This window comes from Scyliorhinus torazame, chromosome 5, assembly GCF_047496885.1.
Source record: "Scyliorhinus torazame isolate Kashiwa2021f chromosome 5, sScyTor2.1, whole genome shotgun sequence".
NCBI classification, from domain to species: domain Eukaryota; kingdom Metazoa; phylum Chordata; class Chondrichthyes; order Carcharhiniformes; family Scyliorhinidae; genus Scyliorhinus; species Scyliorhinus torazame.
In genome coordinates, this window is record NC_092711.1 from 149245535 (window position 1) to 149261692 (window position 16158).

The 16158-nt window shown below is 42.9% G+C and overlaps 1 protein-coding gene across 1 annotated transcript in view; it reads right to left on the minus strand.

Annotated features, from left to right (window-relative positions):
- Positions 1–16158, minus strand: part of LOC140420057 (uncharacterized) — a 263088-nt gene that overhangs the window by 39763 nt on the left and 207167 nt on the right. The window lies entirely within an intron of this gene.

The following is a 16158-nucleotide window of genomic DNA, read 5'->3' on the forward strand; positions in this document are numbered from 1 at the left end:
AGATTTATTGTTTGAGACGATGAATGATTCTGCTGTTGTTGCTGTACCAAACCTTATTGATGCTGAAGGTTGGGGCTTATTTTTGCTGATGTTAGGGACCCGTGTAACTGAAATGGAGTTTAAAATTCTGGATTTAGGTCAAATGAACCAAATTTGAATTGCACACCCTGTTTCATGTCCTTCCGGTAGTTCAGTTGGGTCTGCTGATTGCTGGGTGATCAGTGTCTTTTTAAGAACTGCAGTTTGTGATCTCTCCACATTCATTCAGGGACTCTCAGCTGAAATTATTTTACAATAAAACAGTTCACTTTCAGCATCGCACCCAAACAAACCCATTGGAGTGAAATCAACAACTCCAAGTCTGAAATGTTCCACTGAGTGCAATGACATAGAATTGACATCAAATAAACAGGCCATAAGGTCCACCTGGCCTGTGACGGTTTTGATGCTCCACATACGATTCCTCCCAGTCGTCTTCACCTTCACTGTCTGTCTGGGCTCAGTGGATAACACTCCTTGCTCTGAGTTCCAAAGGTTCTGGGCTCATTTCTCAATCAGGACTGGAGAACAAAACCCACGGCTGCCCTCTAGTGCAGTGCTGAGGGAGTGCTGCTCTTTTCGAGGTGCCATCTTTCAAATGATGTGTGAAACTGTGGTCCAATTTTCCTCCTTTGGTGAATATAAAATATGCCACATCATTCTTTTTGAAGAAGAGCAGGGGAGTTAACCTCGGTGTCCTGGTCAATATATATCCCTCAATCAACGTCACTAAAACAGATCATTATTATCCTATTGCTGTTTGTGGGATTTTGTTAACTGTCAATAGGTTGTAGGGAGACTACAAACAGATACAAACAGGTTAAGTGAGTGGGCAACAATTTGCAGGATGGAATATAATGTGGGGAAGCTTGACTGTGTTCACTTTGGCAAGAAGAATAGAGAAATACAATTCTATTTAAATGGAGTGCGATTCCAATACTCAGTGTTACAGAGGGATCTGGGTGTCCTGGTACAGGAATCAGAAAAAGTTAATATGAAGGTACATTAAGTGATTAGAAAAACAACTGGAATATTAATGTTTCCCACAAGAGGAATGAAAGTTACAGCTGTGCAGGGCCTTGGTGAGACCACATCTGGAATAGTGTGCACTATTTCTTCACTATGTTTGAAACACAAAAATATAATTGTGTTAACAGCAGTTCAGAGAAGGTTCACTCAACTCATTCTCAGGATGAAGGGCTTCTCTTATGCAGAAAGGTGGAACATGTTAGGTCCTTAGCCAGTGGAGTTCAGAGGAAGGAGAGGTAATATTATAGAAACATTTACAATCCTGAGGTGATTTAATAGGGTGGAAATTAGGTGATGTTTCCAAATATGAGAGAGACTAGAACCAGGGGACACAGTTTATCAATATGAGGTCCACCATTCAGACGATGATTGAGGAGAATGTCTTTCTCACAGAGGGTGTTTAGTCTGTGGAATTCTCTTCACTAGAGACCAGTGGGGCTGGGTCATTGAATATATTCAAGGCAGAGTTAGACAGATTATTAACAAAGGAGACGAGGGTTATGGGGGTGAGACAGGAAAATGGAGTTGAGATCACAGCCAGATTAGCAATGATCTTATAGAATTGTGCAGCAGGTTCAAAGAGCTGAATGGCATACTCCTGTTCCTATGTTCTTATCTTGTTTTCCCTAAATTTGCTGCCACGTTTCCTACACAACAGTGACTACATTTCAGAAAGTACATCATTGGCTGGAAAGTGCATCGAGAAATCCAATGGCCCTGAAAGCTGTTGTACAAGTCTAAATCTACGTTAGAGTACCTGACCCTTAAAGGGAGATGCTATTGAAGATATTTCATTACCGAGCTTATGTACAGTACAAATTATTAATTACAAAAATGTGTTAATGAGGTGAAGTCCAACAGCCAATTATGATAAAGTGGCTGACTCCAACTATTCTCTATGGAATCATCACTCTTTTTAGTGACTACAATGTACTGACATCACCAGACCTAAACACATAGAGCTTCCATGCTCATCGATCCCCAAACAGGCTGAATGTGCCCGACACCCAAAGTGGGGAGTCACAGGAACAGCTAACAGAGGAGCCAAAGAGAAACCATTTGGGTGCAGAACATTGTAAATATCCATTTACTCTGGCTGTCTTTGAGCCTCAACTAATTTTCTGCTTTTTATAACCATGTTCAGTTTCATTAATAAACTTTTATCAGGAAAAATATTTGATTTTTGGTGACTTTTCTTGATTAGACTGATGCACATTAAGGATAGTGGGTAAGAGGGGTTGACAGGCTCTTTAACAGAAAGTGAGCCACTCTAAGGCAGTGTTTTTCAAACGTTTTTACTTAGTACCCATTTTTGCCAAGCGGTCGACCTTCACGACCAACATCGGCCGAACTTTGTGAACCACGTCGGCAATCATTGCGAGCCACGCCGGCTGACCTATGTGACCCTCGCTAGCCGACCTTCGCGATCCACCATTTTCACTGACCTTTAATGTGACAGGTGAGTCTGCTTGGTCGTCACGATCTCACTTGCTTCGTTATTCAATGTTACGTTCCTGACAATTACTTCAGCTGATGATTTAAGATCTCACTGCATCCGTTGAAAAAAATGAAGAGATTTATCCTCACACTCACCATGTTTTGTCTTCAAATGTCTTTGAAGTTTTGAGAGTTTTAAACTTTCATTTCCCAGTGCTTCCCTGCATATAACATACTTTGAATCCTGATTTGCAGTGGTACAATGAATAACGCATCCCTCAAGTAATCATCTTTATGCTGCTTTGTTCCTGTTCGCAGCTTCTTCTTCATGGGTTGTTCACCAGAGGCCCTGGAGCTCAAAATGGAGGAATCACTCTCGCGTGCCCAGAGCACGTGATGTCAGTGTGGCCTGCTGTCTGCCACCACTCCAGGCAGAAGACTCCAGCTATTTAAAAAAAAATTCTGCTCCTGGGTCAGCGTACTGACATCAGGAGGCTGCTTTCTACCCCGCTGGGCTCCGGGCCTGCACACTGCTGAGGGGGCACCCATGCGGGGCACAGCTGGCATTCTAAAAGCCGGTTGCACCGTTGAGCACCGATTCTCATGATCCGGAATGCCACGACACGACCTTCCCAGGACCCACCCATGGGTCGAGCCGCTGGATTTGAAAATGACTGCTCCAAGGTAATTGGCAAAGGAGCCAGTGGGGTAGATGAGATTTTATTTTTTGACACAGCGAGCTGTTCTGATCTGCCTGAAAGCTGATTCAGTAGTCATAGAGTCATAGATTTTTTCAGCATGGAAACAGGCCCTTCAGCCCAGATTGTCCATGCCGCCCAGTTTCTATCACTAAGCTAGTCCCACTTGCCAATATTTAGCCCATATCCCTCTATACCCACCCTTCCCATGTAACTGTCTAACTGCTTTTTCAAGGACAAAATTGTACCCGCCCATACCACTGCCTCTGGCAGCCGTTCCAGATGCTCACCACCTTCTGTCTGAAGAAATTTCCCATCTGGTCTCTTTTGTATCTCTTTCCTCTCACCTTAAACCATGCCCTCTAGTTCTAGACTCCTCTATCTTATGGAAAAGATGTCAACTGTATACCTTATCTATGCTTCTTATTATTTTATAAACCTCTATAAGGTCACACCTAAGCCTCCTACACTCCAGGGAAAAAAGTCCCAGCCGATCCAGCTTCTCCTTATAACTCAGACCATCAAGTCCTGGCAGCATCCTGGTAAATCTCTTCTGCACTCTTTCTAGTTTAATAATATCCTTCCTATAATAGGCTGACCAGAACTGTTCCTCATCATCCAGATGAATTTTCTGCACTAAGGTTATGTCGACTTTCTCCTGAAGAAAGGAGAGGATCTTTTTCCTTCTGAAAGGGTGATGGATGCCCCGTACATTCCCTGAGAAAATTTGCAGATTAACTGCCACCATTAGTTAGGTGACAGAGAGAACAGGAACAGATTTTCACGCCACAATCGGTATCTTTCTAAAGGGTAAATACTTGAAAGGGAAGAATTTGCAGGGCTGTGGGAAAGAGCAGAGCAATTAGATGAATCAGTGAGTCCTTTCAAAGAGATAGCAGGGTCATGATGGGCCAAATGGTCTCCTCCAGCACCCTGTGAATCTGAGCCTCCTGCTTTTGTGCAGGTTAAAAGGGACAGATTTCATTGCAGCCTCTTCCCTGTATATGTATTTAAAGAGACGGGTTTCTCTTTAGCTCTGAGTGACCGATATAACAATTGGTTGGAGGCCCATTTCCCAGTCAGTCCTCCAGCATCTTCCTGCCTCTATTAGTGCGATGCCCATGGCAGTTTCCCAACTGGGGCCCAGGCCCCGTTATTCTCAGCGACATTCAGTCTCAGCTCCGTCTCCTGCCTGTCATTGACACGAGCAATAGAGACAGAAAGGTGCCCAAGGCTCAAATGGGAAGTCAAAACTTGTGGCTCTAAACCAACACTTCAACATTTGTCAGTCAAATCCATGTTATTTATTCTGGGGGTTTTATTATTAGATTTAGGCACTGGAGGCAAAGGGTGGGAGTTTTAACGGGTAACTTTCCCTTCCTAACTTTGCATTGTCTATAGTGTCAGCTGTGGCTCAGTGGGCAGCTCTCTCACCTCTGAGTCAGAAGGTTGTGGATTCAAATCCCAGTCCAGGGACATGAGGACAAAAAACAGTTCCAACATTCCTCGTCCCAGCATTGAGGGAGTGCTGCACTGTCAGAACAGCCTTCTTTCAAATAAGATGTTAAACTGAGGCCCTGTCTGCCCCTCTCAGGTGGGTGTAAAAGTTCCCCCAGCCACTATTTTGCAGGGGAGTTATCCCCGGTGTCCTGGTCAATATTTATCCCTCAATCACTAAAAACAGATCATCTGCTCATTATCACATTGCTGTTTGAGGGATCTTGCTGTGTGTAAACTGGTTAATGCGTTTCCTACATTACAACAGTGACTACACTTCAAAAGTACTTAATTGAATGCAAAGCAGTTTGGGACGCCCCGTGGGTGTGACAGGCGCTATAGAAATGCAAGTTTTTAAATTGAAGATTTCTGTTATCTGATCTTGTTATCTGGGACTTAATTAATTTCAGCCACCCCGAACTTACCATTTCATAAATTCACTTTGGTTCGGATAAGGCTTTCATCAATTGAGGCAAAGACAGAACTCACTGTTGAGAAAATTTACAAAATAAATTTATTAAATGAAAAATGTTTACTGAACAACTTTAAGACATTGACTTTTACAACTTCATGTGGGTGATCAGTCTGTAGAAGCGTAACCCTCTCTGGCTCCTTCTTTGATAGTAATTCTTGTGGAATTCAGCCTCGGGAGTCTGGCTCTTTCTTTGATGGTAATTTGCTTGGAACTCGGCCTCGGGAGTCTTCAGTACTTGGCCAGCAAGGAAGACCTTCAGAATCTCTACTTTTATCCCCAAAGTGACCATTACCTCACATCAGAGTTGGGCCTGTTGTTACATGACCATTGGTCAATTTGGTCACTGGATTAATTTAATTGGATCCCCAAATTACTGACACGACCTTTTCTCATTATCTCAGACAGGAATACAATAGAACTGTTTCATACTATCCCTTTATCTGATTCTATACAATCCCATTATTCAGACAGTTTCCAAGTTGAGACTAATCAGAGCTTGAAGGTCTCTCTTGCCAGTACATTTATCCTCATTGCACATTCTTTTTAAAAATAAATTTAGAGTATCCAATTCTTTTTTTTTCTAATTCAGGGACAGTTTAGCGTGGCAAATCCACCTACCCTGCACATCTTTTGGGTTGTGGGGGTGAGACCCATGCAGACAGTGACCCGGAGCGGGGATCGAACCCAGGTCCTTGGCACCGTGAGGCAGTAGTGCTAACCACTGCACCGCCATGCCACCCACTTCATTGTACATGACCATTGGTCAATTTGGTCACTGGATTAATTGAATTGGATCCCCAATTACGGACACCACCTTCTCTCATTATCTCAGACAGGAATACAATAGAACTGTTTCATACTATCCCTTTATCTGATTCGATACAATCCCTTATTCATACAGTTTCAAATGTTGAGGCAAATCAGAGCTTGAAGGTCTCTCTTGCCAGAACAGTTATCCTCATTGCACTTTCTTTATATACACAGCAATTAAGTGTTTACATTTTTACAGCAAATAAAACCCAGTCTTACACGATAACTACTGATTCATTATTGATTAACTGTAACACAATTAGGCTCATTACTTATTCAATCATCTGTTCCTGACAAGTCGCTAATTAATACAGAAATATTTAATTAATATATTTGTTAAATACAAGACACACTCGTTCAAAGAGATAGTTTCTTACTCATCTTCAGATGGAACATTGAGCCTTATTTTTTTTAATTATTTATTCATGGGAACGTGGACATCGCTGGTGAGGCCACCATTTATTGCCCATTTCTAATTACCCTTGAACTGAGTGGTTTGCTTGCCCATCTGAGAGGACATTTACAAGTCAAGCACAACATTGCTGTGGATCTGGAGTCACATGTAGGCCAGGCCACGTAAGGATAGCAGATTTCCTTCCTTAAAGGACATTAGTAAAACAGATGGGTTTTTACAACAATTTGACTTTTAACTCGAGACTTGTATTAAATCTAAATTTCACCATCTGCTGCAGCTGGATTTGAACCCAGAGCATTAATCTGGATCTCTGGATTACTAGCCCAGTGGCAATGCCACTACGCCACTGCCTCATCCACATACCATTGGCAGAATATTATGCCGAGTATCTTCTCAAACTTCTAAAATACTTTATTTATTCAAACAAATTCTGCTAACTCTGCAGTTTCTAGAAACATTTTGGTTGATAGTGTTAATTTTTAAAATAAAGATCTAGTTTTTACAATATAATTTCTGAATACACCAATTCACTACTGATAATTATTGTTCACTACTGAATAATCATTGGTTTAATGACTGACTTTTGATATGAAATCAATAGTTAATCTAGAAAAGATACAAAATGTGAAATGGCTGCAAGGAGCCACAAGTTAGAAGTTAAAAGGGCTTCCTTGACCTTGTTACTTATGACACAAAAAGCACTATGAAAATACCAATTTTAAAACTATATTTGATTACACGTGTTATTAGTTTCCTACATTACAGCAGTAAATGTTTCAAAAGTACTTCATTGGCTGTAAAAGACTTTAGAAGGTCCAGAGGTCATGAGAGGTGCTCTTGAAATGCACCGGTTCTAATTGTCCGCAAACTAGTATATATTACACTCGGTGTCCTCACCAAAATCATTGATAAACATTTAATCTTAATTGTCGTAATAACCATGTTTTTGACACCATTTTGATCACTCTGTGAAAGTCCAGGCACACTATATCCACAATTATTTGTTGTAAAACATAGCGAGGTGTTGTGATTTGGAATGCACTGTCTACAAACGATGCTGGAAGCTGATTGAACTGTACCTTCAAAAAAGAAATTTAATGCATTCATGAAAAGAAAACAAAGTAGTCGAACAATGGGATTAAATGGGTAGCTTTGGAAAGAGCTGGCATGGGAAGCATGGGCCAAGTGGATTCCTTCTCTGCTCTGGGAGCCTTGTGTACATGTAGAGTGGTAATGACCCGGAACCGACTTCCTACGAGGGCAGCAATTTGAAGAATCTCAAAAGGAAATTGGATGGCACTTGAGGGAAATGAATGCTCAGGGATTTGGGACAATGGGACTCACTGGTTGGTTCCATAAAGAGCTGGCATGGATTCAATGGGTTTAATGCCCACATTCCCCACTCTCCAAATGCTGTGAGATCAGAAAAGAAATTTCAGCTGCTCTCATCTCTCCAACTCCTTTAAGTTCCTCATCTCTGGTGCCATTCTCTTAAATCTCCTCTGCACCCTCTCTGAGAACTTTACATCTTTCCTGAAGTGGGGGACCCCTATATAGGGTTCCATTCTAGAGGGATAGAATTGAAAAGCAGGGAGGTTATGTTCAACTTGTTTCGAATCAGGATTAGACTACACTGGGAACATTAAAAAAAAAAAAATTTAGAGTACAAATTCATTTTTTCCAATGAAGGGGCAATTTAGCGTGGCCAATCCACCTAGCCTGCACGTCTTTTGGGTTGTGGGGGCGAAACCCATGCCAACAAGGGGAGAATGTGGAAACTCCACGAGGACAGTGACTTATAGCCGGGATCGAACCTGAGACCTCGGTGCCGTGAGGCAGCAGAGCTAACCCACTGCACCACCGTGCTGCCCTCACTGTCAACATTTGGATCTCCATTTAGAAATAGGAAATAGAAGCACTGGAGAAGGTGCAACAAAGATTCACAAGAATAATACCAGAACCGAGTGCATTTCACCCTCAGGAAAGGCTGGGGCTGCTTTTCTCTACAAAAGAGAAGACTGAAGGGTGACCTGATGGAAATCTTTAAGATTATGACGGGGTTCAATAATCCAATAGGGATTTCAATGAGAAACCTCTTTACCCAGCGAGGGATGAGAATGTGGAACTCGGTACCACATCGAGTGGTTGAGGTGAACACCATGAATACACTGAAGGGGATGCTAGATACATACATGGGAGAGGATGGAATAGAAGGAGATGCTGATGGGGGGGAGATGAAGAGGGGTGAGTGGAGGCTCATGTGGAGCATTAATATTGAAAGAGACCAATTGAGCCGACTGGCCTGACCCTGTGCTGTAGACTCAATGGAACAGAGACAAATGTATTTATTTTAGATCTACCTGTAGTGGGGGAAAAACACTTCACTAGCCAAGATAAAATAATTGTCCTTCATCATCATTTAGGCTAAATCGCTGGCTTTGAAAGCAGACCAAGGCAGGCCAGCAGCACGGTTCAATTCCCGTAACAGCCTGCCCGAACAGGCGCTGGAATGTGGCGACTAGGGGCTTTTCACAGTAACTTCATTGAAGCCTACTTGTGAAAATAAGCGATTTTCATTTCATTTTCATTTCAGCTTTTGTGGATTATTTTAGTGGAAATGTGCTTTCAGGCTCAAAGAGCATCAGCCCACTGAAAACAAAGTCGTAAGACTGGCCAGAATATACCCATTGTATAGAACCTTGGTTAAACCCCAGCTGAAGCAGTGTGTTCAGTTTTACTACCCTTACCTCAGAAAATATATTATTGCTTCACAGAGGGAGTGCAACGAAGGTTCACCAGACTTATTCCTGGGATGGTTGAACTGTCCTATGAAGAAAGATTGGGGAAACTGGGCCTGTATTCTCGAAGTTGTGAAGAATTGCATTGCAACTTCCAAAATACCTAAAGGCTAGGCAGGTAATATATTTCCCCTAGTTGGGGAGTCTAGAACTAGAGGACACAATTTCAAAATAAGGGGGAAGCCACTTAGGACTGGTCTCAGAGGAGACATTTCTTTACTCAGAGGGTTGTGAATCTTTGGAATTCTCTACCCCAGAGGGCTGTGGGAGCTCAGTCATTGAGTGTGTTTAAAGCAGAGACTGACAGATTTCTAAATCCCAATAACACAAAGGGATATGGGGACAGTGTGGGGGAAAAGGCATTGAAGTGGATGATCAGCCATGATTGTATTGAATGGTGGAGCAGGCTCGACGGGCTGAATGGCCAACTCCTGTCCTATGTTCCAATGATACAAAGATATGTAGGAAAGTAAATTGTGAAGAGGACATACGGAAGTTAGAAAATGATATAGATAAGTTGAGTAGGAAAAGATCTGCCAAATGGAGCATAATGTGGGAAAATGTGAAATTATCCATTTTTGCCAGAAGAATAAAAAAGCTTATTACCTAAATGGTGAGAGATTGCAGAGCTCTGAGACTCAGAGGGATCTGGGTGTCCAAGAGCAGGAATCGCTAAAGGCGAGTATACAGGTACAGCAAGTTATTAGGAAAGCTAATAGAATGTTATTGTTTATTGTGAAGGTAATTGAATACAAAAGTAGGGAGGTTATGCTTCAGTTATACAGGACATTGGTGAGACCACATCTGGAGCACTGTGTACAGTATTGCTCTCATTTAAGGAATGATGTCAATGTGTTGGAAGCAGTTCAGAGAAGGTTTACTGGACTCATATCTGGAATTGGAGGCTGATCTTATGAGGAATGGTTGGACAGGCTGGTCTTGAGTCCAGTGCTGTTTTAGTGACTTGATTGGACCGTATAAGATCCTGAGGGGCCTCGACAGGATGGATGTGGAAAGGATGTTTCCTCTTGTGGGAGAATCTAGAAATTGGAGTCACTTTAAAAGTAATAACTTGTCCATTTAAGGTAGAGGAGAACTTTTTTCTCTCAGAGGGTTGTGAGTCTTTGCAACTCTCTTCCTCAAAGGGCTGTGGAAGCAGAGTCTGTGAATATTTTGAAGGCAGTGCTGGATAGATTCTTGATAATCAAAATATAGTAATAATAATAATTGTTTATCGTCACAAGTAGGCTTTAATGAAGTTACTGTGAAAAGCCCCTAGTCGCCACATTCCGTTGCCTGTTCGGGGAGGCTGGTACGGGAATTGAACCTGCGCTGCTGGCATTGTTCTGCATTACAAGCCAGCTATTTCGCCCACTGTGCTCAATTAGTGTTTTGGGGATGATTTCTGTATCTTCCTCCATGAAGACAGACACACATTGTTCAGTTTCTCTGTCATTTCCCTGTTCCCCATTATAAACTCTCCTGTCACTGCCTGGAATGGACACACATTGGTCTTTGCTAATCCTTTCCTTTTCACATTCCTATAGGAGCTTTTCCAGTTGTTTTTTATGTTTTTCACCAGTTTGCTCTAATATTCTATTTTCCCTCCATCAGTTTCTTTGTCCATAAGACCATAAGACCTTCCAAAAGGCCTTTGATAAGGTGCCTCACGGGAGACTGCTGAGTAAAATAAGGGCCCATGGTATTCGAGGCAAGGTACTAACATGGATTGACGATTGGCTGTCAGGCAGAAGGCAGAGAGTTGGGATAAAAGGTTCTTTTTCGGAATGGCAACCAGTGACGAGTGGTGTCCCGCAGGGTCCAGTGTTGGGGCCACAGCTGTTCTCTTTATATATTAACGATCTAGATGACGGGACTGGGGGCATTCTGGCTAAGTTTGCCGATGATACAAAGATAGGTGGAGGGGCAGGTAGTATGGAGGAGGTGGGGAGGCTGCAGAAAGATTTAGACAGTTTAGGAGAGTGGTCCAAGAAATGGCTGATGAAATTCAACATGGCCAAGTGCGAGGTCTTGCACTTTGGAAAAAAGAATAGAGGCATGGACTATTTTCTAAACGGTGACAAAATTCATAATGCTGAAGTGCAAAGGGACTTGGGAGTCCTAGTCCAGGATTCTCTAAAGGTAAACTTGCAGGTTGAGTCCGTAATTAAGAAAGCAAATGCAATGTTGTCATTCATCTCAAGAGGCTTGGAATATAAAAGCAGGGATGTACTTCTGAAGCTTTATAAAGCATTAGTTAGGCCCCATTTAGAATACTGCGAGCAATTTTGGGCCCCACACCTCAGGAAGGACATACTGGCACTGGAGCGGGTCCAGCGGAGATTCACACGGATGATGGGTCTGTGGAATTCATTGCCACAGAGGGCGGTGGAGGCCGGGACGTTGAGTGTCTTTAAGACAGAAGTTGATAAATTCTTGATTTCTCGAGGAATTAAGGGCTATGGAGAGAGAGAGCGGGTAAATGGAGTTGAAATCAGCCATGATTGAATGGTGGAGTGGACTCGATGGGCCGAATGGCCTTACTTCCGCTCCTATGTCTTATGGTCTTATGGGGAATATATACACTGACACTGGGTACAATGACCTGTTTTTGTGCTGTCAATTGAGTTTCATTCTACTTTCATTCTTTTTACAGGGTATTGGAATGGAAAGACTTACAGACAGCAAACTCAAGGTTTTTGAGAGCCTTTGATTTGTCAGGATATGAATATCATCGGCCCCTGAATGTGGAAGAAGAAATGTTTGTCTTCTATCTGTGGGAAGGTCAGTGTGACTGGAAAAAGCACCGAGACACATACATATGCAAGTGAATGTGTTCCAGTGAGCTGACTGTGAAAAGAGCCTTAACCAGTTACACAGCCTGAAAAAACATCACATCATTCACAGCAGAGAGAAACTGTACACGATGTTCTGTGTGTGAATGAGGCTCCAATCTGGAGAGACACAAGGTCATCGGCACCATGGAGAAATGGTGGAAATGTGGAGATTGTGGGAAGGGGTTCAAATCTCCATCCCTGCCGGAAGCTCATCAACGCAGTCACACTGGTGAGGGACCGTTCACCTGCTCCCTGTGTGGAAAGGGATTTACTCAGTCAGCACACCTTATGAAACATCAACTTGTGCACAGTAATACGAGATCTTTTAAATGTTCTGACTGTGAGAAGAGCTTCAAAAGTGAAATGGATCTGCTGAGACACCAGCGAGTTCACACCGGAAAGAGGCCATTCACCTGATCCGAGTGTGGGAAGGGATTCACTCAGTCAGCCAACCTGCTCACACACCAGCAGGTTCACACTGGGGAGAGGCTGTTCCCTTGCTCTGTGTGTGGGGAAAGATTTAATCATTTATCTAACCTGCAGAGACACCAGACAGTTCACACTGGAGAGAGGTCGTTCACCTGCTCCAAGTGTGGGAAGAGATTCCTTCACTTATGGCACCTTGCTACACATCAACTTGTTCAGTGATCATAAGAACATAAGAACTAGGAGCCTGCTCCGCCATTCAATGAGATCATGGCTGATCTTTTGTGGACTCAGCTCCACTTTCCGGCCCGAACACCATAACCCTTAATCCCTTTATTCTTCAAAAAACTATCTATCAAAAACCTTTTAAATGTTCTGACTATGAGAAGAGCTATAAAACTACATCTGATCTGCTGAAACACCAACGCACTCACACTGGGGAGAGGCTGTTCATCTGCTCTGTGTGTGGAAGAGATTCACTTGGTCATCCCACATGCTGAGACACCAGAGACTTCACGAGTGACTGCAGGGGTTGGATTCTGCTGTTATTGCTGCTGTTAATCACACCCAGGACTGAACCATGTTCATTCTGACAGTTGGAGTTTGTTGCTGCTGATAATAATCCCTGTAACCAGTTGGAGTTTAATATTTTGATATTTGTCAAATGAATTAATGTCTCAGACACACACTTTGTTGGGACCTTAATTTCTCCAGGATAAGAGGCAACTAATTTGTGTCCTGTCACAGATTGCTCCATTTTGGGGACTTTTCTCCTTTCTAACTCTAGATTATTTCAATTCTCATACCTTATTACTTCCTTGGGTTTGGGGGTGAGACCCACGCAGACACAAAATACTGTGTTTTCTGTATTGGACAATTACATTAAAATCTGGAACACATGTATAGGGATTGGTGTCTCCATATCATGTGTATAAAGTATTGATGTTCTCTAGCTATGCTCTTCCCCACATTCTCTCCATATCCTCTCTCACAAAACCTTCCATTATTTTAAAGATTTCTATTAGGTTATCCCCTCCGCCTTCATTTCTAAGGAGAGAGGAGAGCCAGCCTGTCAATCTTTTCCTGATATTTTATATGTACCTACACATTTCTGGTTTCACAATTATAAATCTTCTTTGCACCCTCTTCAGTGCCTCGGTATCATTTTATAATATGGTGACCAGAACAGCATGCAGTGATCGGTGAGATACTTGATCCAGGAGTCACAGATAACCCAAAACAAATGGGACCAAGCTAATATGCGATTTTACGCTGGTTTATGAAGAAACAAATTTTAAAATGATGCACAATGGACACAAAAAACATCATACAGCCTAAGAATGATTTCCCAGTCCCAGAGGACAGACGGATGATGCAGAATGAGTACTGGTCTCCATTACTAGTGGCTGCAGTCTCCTCTGGATGGTTCACTGCTGTGAGCCAGTGTGGGTGTTGGGTGAAGCCAGTATGGATCTTTTTAGAAATCTCTTCCTGTTTTAACCTTTACACAGACAAATGGTTTGCGGATGGATCCTGACATCCAATCATATCAGGGTTAGAAATGTCAATTTAAGAGCCTGTGTTAGAGACCAGTCCTGGGCAGAAAGAACAGGCCTGTCCTGTGTTTGTCACCCAGCAAGCTGCTGTGGAAGATTTCTTCACAGGCGAGAAAGGCAGTGAGCTATTCCTATAATATTCAATAAATGCTTCATATTTTATCATTTATTTCTTACAAATCTTCTCGTCTTGAGAAGTGAATATCCTTATTGACTTCTCTCAACTGATTTCTGATCAACCCACCTATTTCTACACTACAAGCTTGTTTTCATAATTTCTTGATTACATAGATACATAGAGCAGGGACAGGAATGGATGTTGCAGGTTCCGGGGTTTAGGTGTTTTAGTAAGCTCAGAGAAGGAGGCAAAAGAGGGGAGGTGTGGCGCTGCTAGTCAAGAGCAGTATTACGGTGGCGGAGAGGATGCTAGATGGGGACTCTTCTTCCGAGGCTGAAGTTAGAAACAGGAAAGGAGAGGTCACCCTGTTGGGAGTTTTTTATAGGTCTCCTAATACTTCTAGGGATGTAGAGGAAAGGATGGCGAAGATGATTCTGGATAAGAGCGAAAGTAACAGGGTAGTTATTATGGGAGACTTTAACTTTCCAAATATTGACTGGAAAAGATATAGTTCGAGTACAATAGATGGGTCGTTTTTTGTACAGTGTGTGCAGGAGGGTTTCCTGAGACAATATGTTGACAGGCCAACAAGAGGCGAGGCCACGTTGGATTTGGTTTTGGGTAATGAACCAGGCCAGGTGTTGGATTTGGAGGTAGGAGAGCACTTTAGGGACAGTGACCACAATTCGGTGACGTTTACGTTAATGATGGAAAGGGATAAGCATACACCGCAGGGCAAGAGTTATAGCTGGGGGAAGGGCAATTATGATGCCATTAGACGTGACTTGGGGGGGATAAGGTGGAGAAGTCGGCTGCAAGTGTTGGGCACAGTGGATAAGTGGGGCTTGTTCAAGGATCAGCTACTGCGTGTTCTTGATAAGTATGTACCGGTCAGGCAGGGAGGAAGGCGTCGAGCGAGGGAACCGTGGTTTACCAAGGAAGTGGAATCTCTTGTTAAGAGGAAGAAGGAGGCCTATGTGAAGATGAGGTGTGAAGTTTCAGTTGGAGCGATGGATAGTTACAAGGTAGCGAGGAAGGATCTAAAGAGAGAGCTAAGACGAGCAAGGAGGGGACATGAGAAGTATTTAGCAGGAAGGATCAAGGAAAACCCAAAAGCTTTCTATAGGTATGTCAGGAATAAGCGAATGACTAGGGAAAGAGTAGGACCAGTCAAGGACAGGGATGGGAAATTGTGTGTGGAGTCTGAAGAGATAGGCGAGATACTAAATGAATATTTTTCGTCAGTATTCACTCAGGAAAAAGATAATGTTGTGGAGGAGAATGCTGAGCCCCAGGCTAATAGAATAGATGGCATTGAGGTACGTAGGGAAGAGGTGTTGGCAATTCTGGACAGGCTTAAAATAGATAAGTCCCCGGGACCTGATGGGATTTATCCTAGGATTCTCTGGGAGGCCAGGGAAGAGATTGCTGGACCTTTGGCTTTGATTTTTATGTCATCATTGGCTACAGGAATAGTGCCAGAGGACTGGAGGACAGCAAATGTGGTCCCTTTGTTCAAAAAGGGGAGCAGAGACAACCCTGGCAACTATAGACCGGTGAGCCTCACGTCTGTAGTGGGTAAAGTCTTGGAGGGGATTATAAGAGACAAGATTTATAATCATCTAGATAGGAATAATATGATCAGGGATAGTCAGCATGGCTTTGTGAAGGGTAGGTCATGCCTCACAAACCTTATTGAGTTCTTTGAGAAGGTGACTGAACAGGTAGATGAGGGTAGAGCAGTTGATGTGGTGTATATGGATTTCAGCAAAGCGTTTGATAAGGTTCCCCACGGTAGGCTATTGCAGAAAATACGGAGGCTGGGGATTGAGGGTGATTTAGAGATGTGGATCAGAAATTGGCTAGCTGAAAGAAGACAGAGGGTGGTGGTTGATGGGAAATGTTCAGAATGGAGTACAGTCACAAGTGGAGTACCACAAGGATCTGTTCTGGGGCCGTTGCTGTTTGTCATTTTTATCAATGACCTAGAGGAAGGCGCAGAAGGGTGGGTGAGTAAATTTGC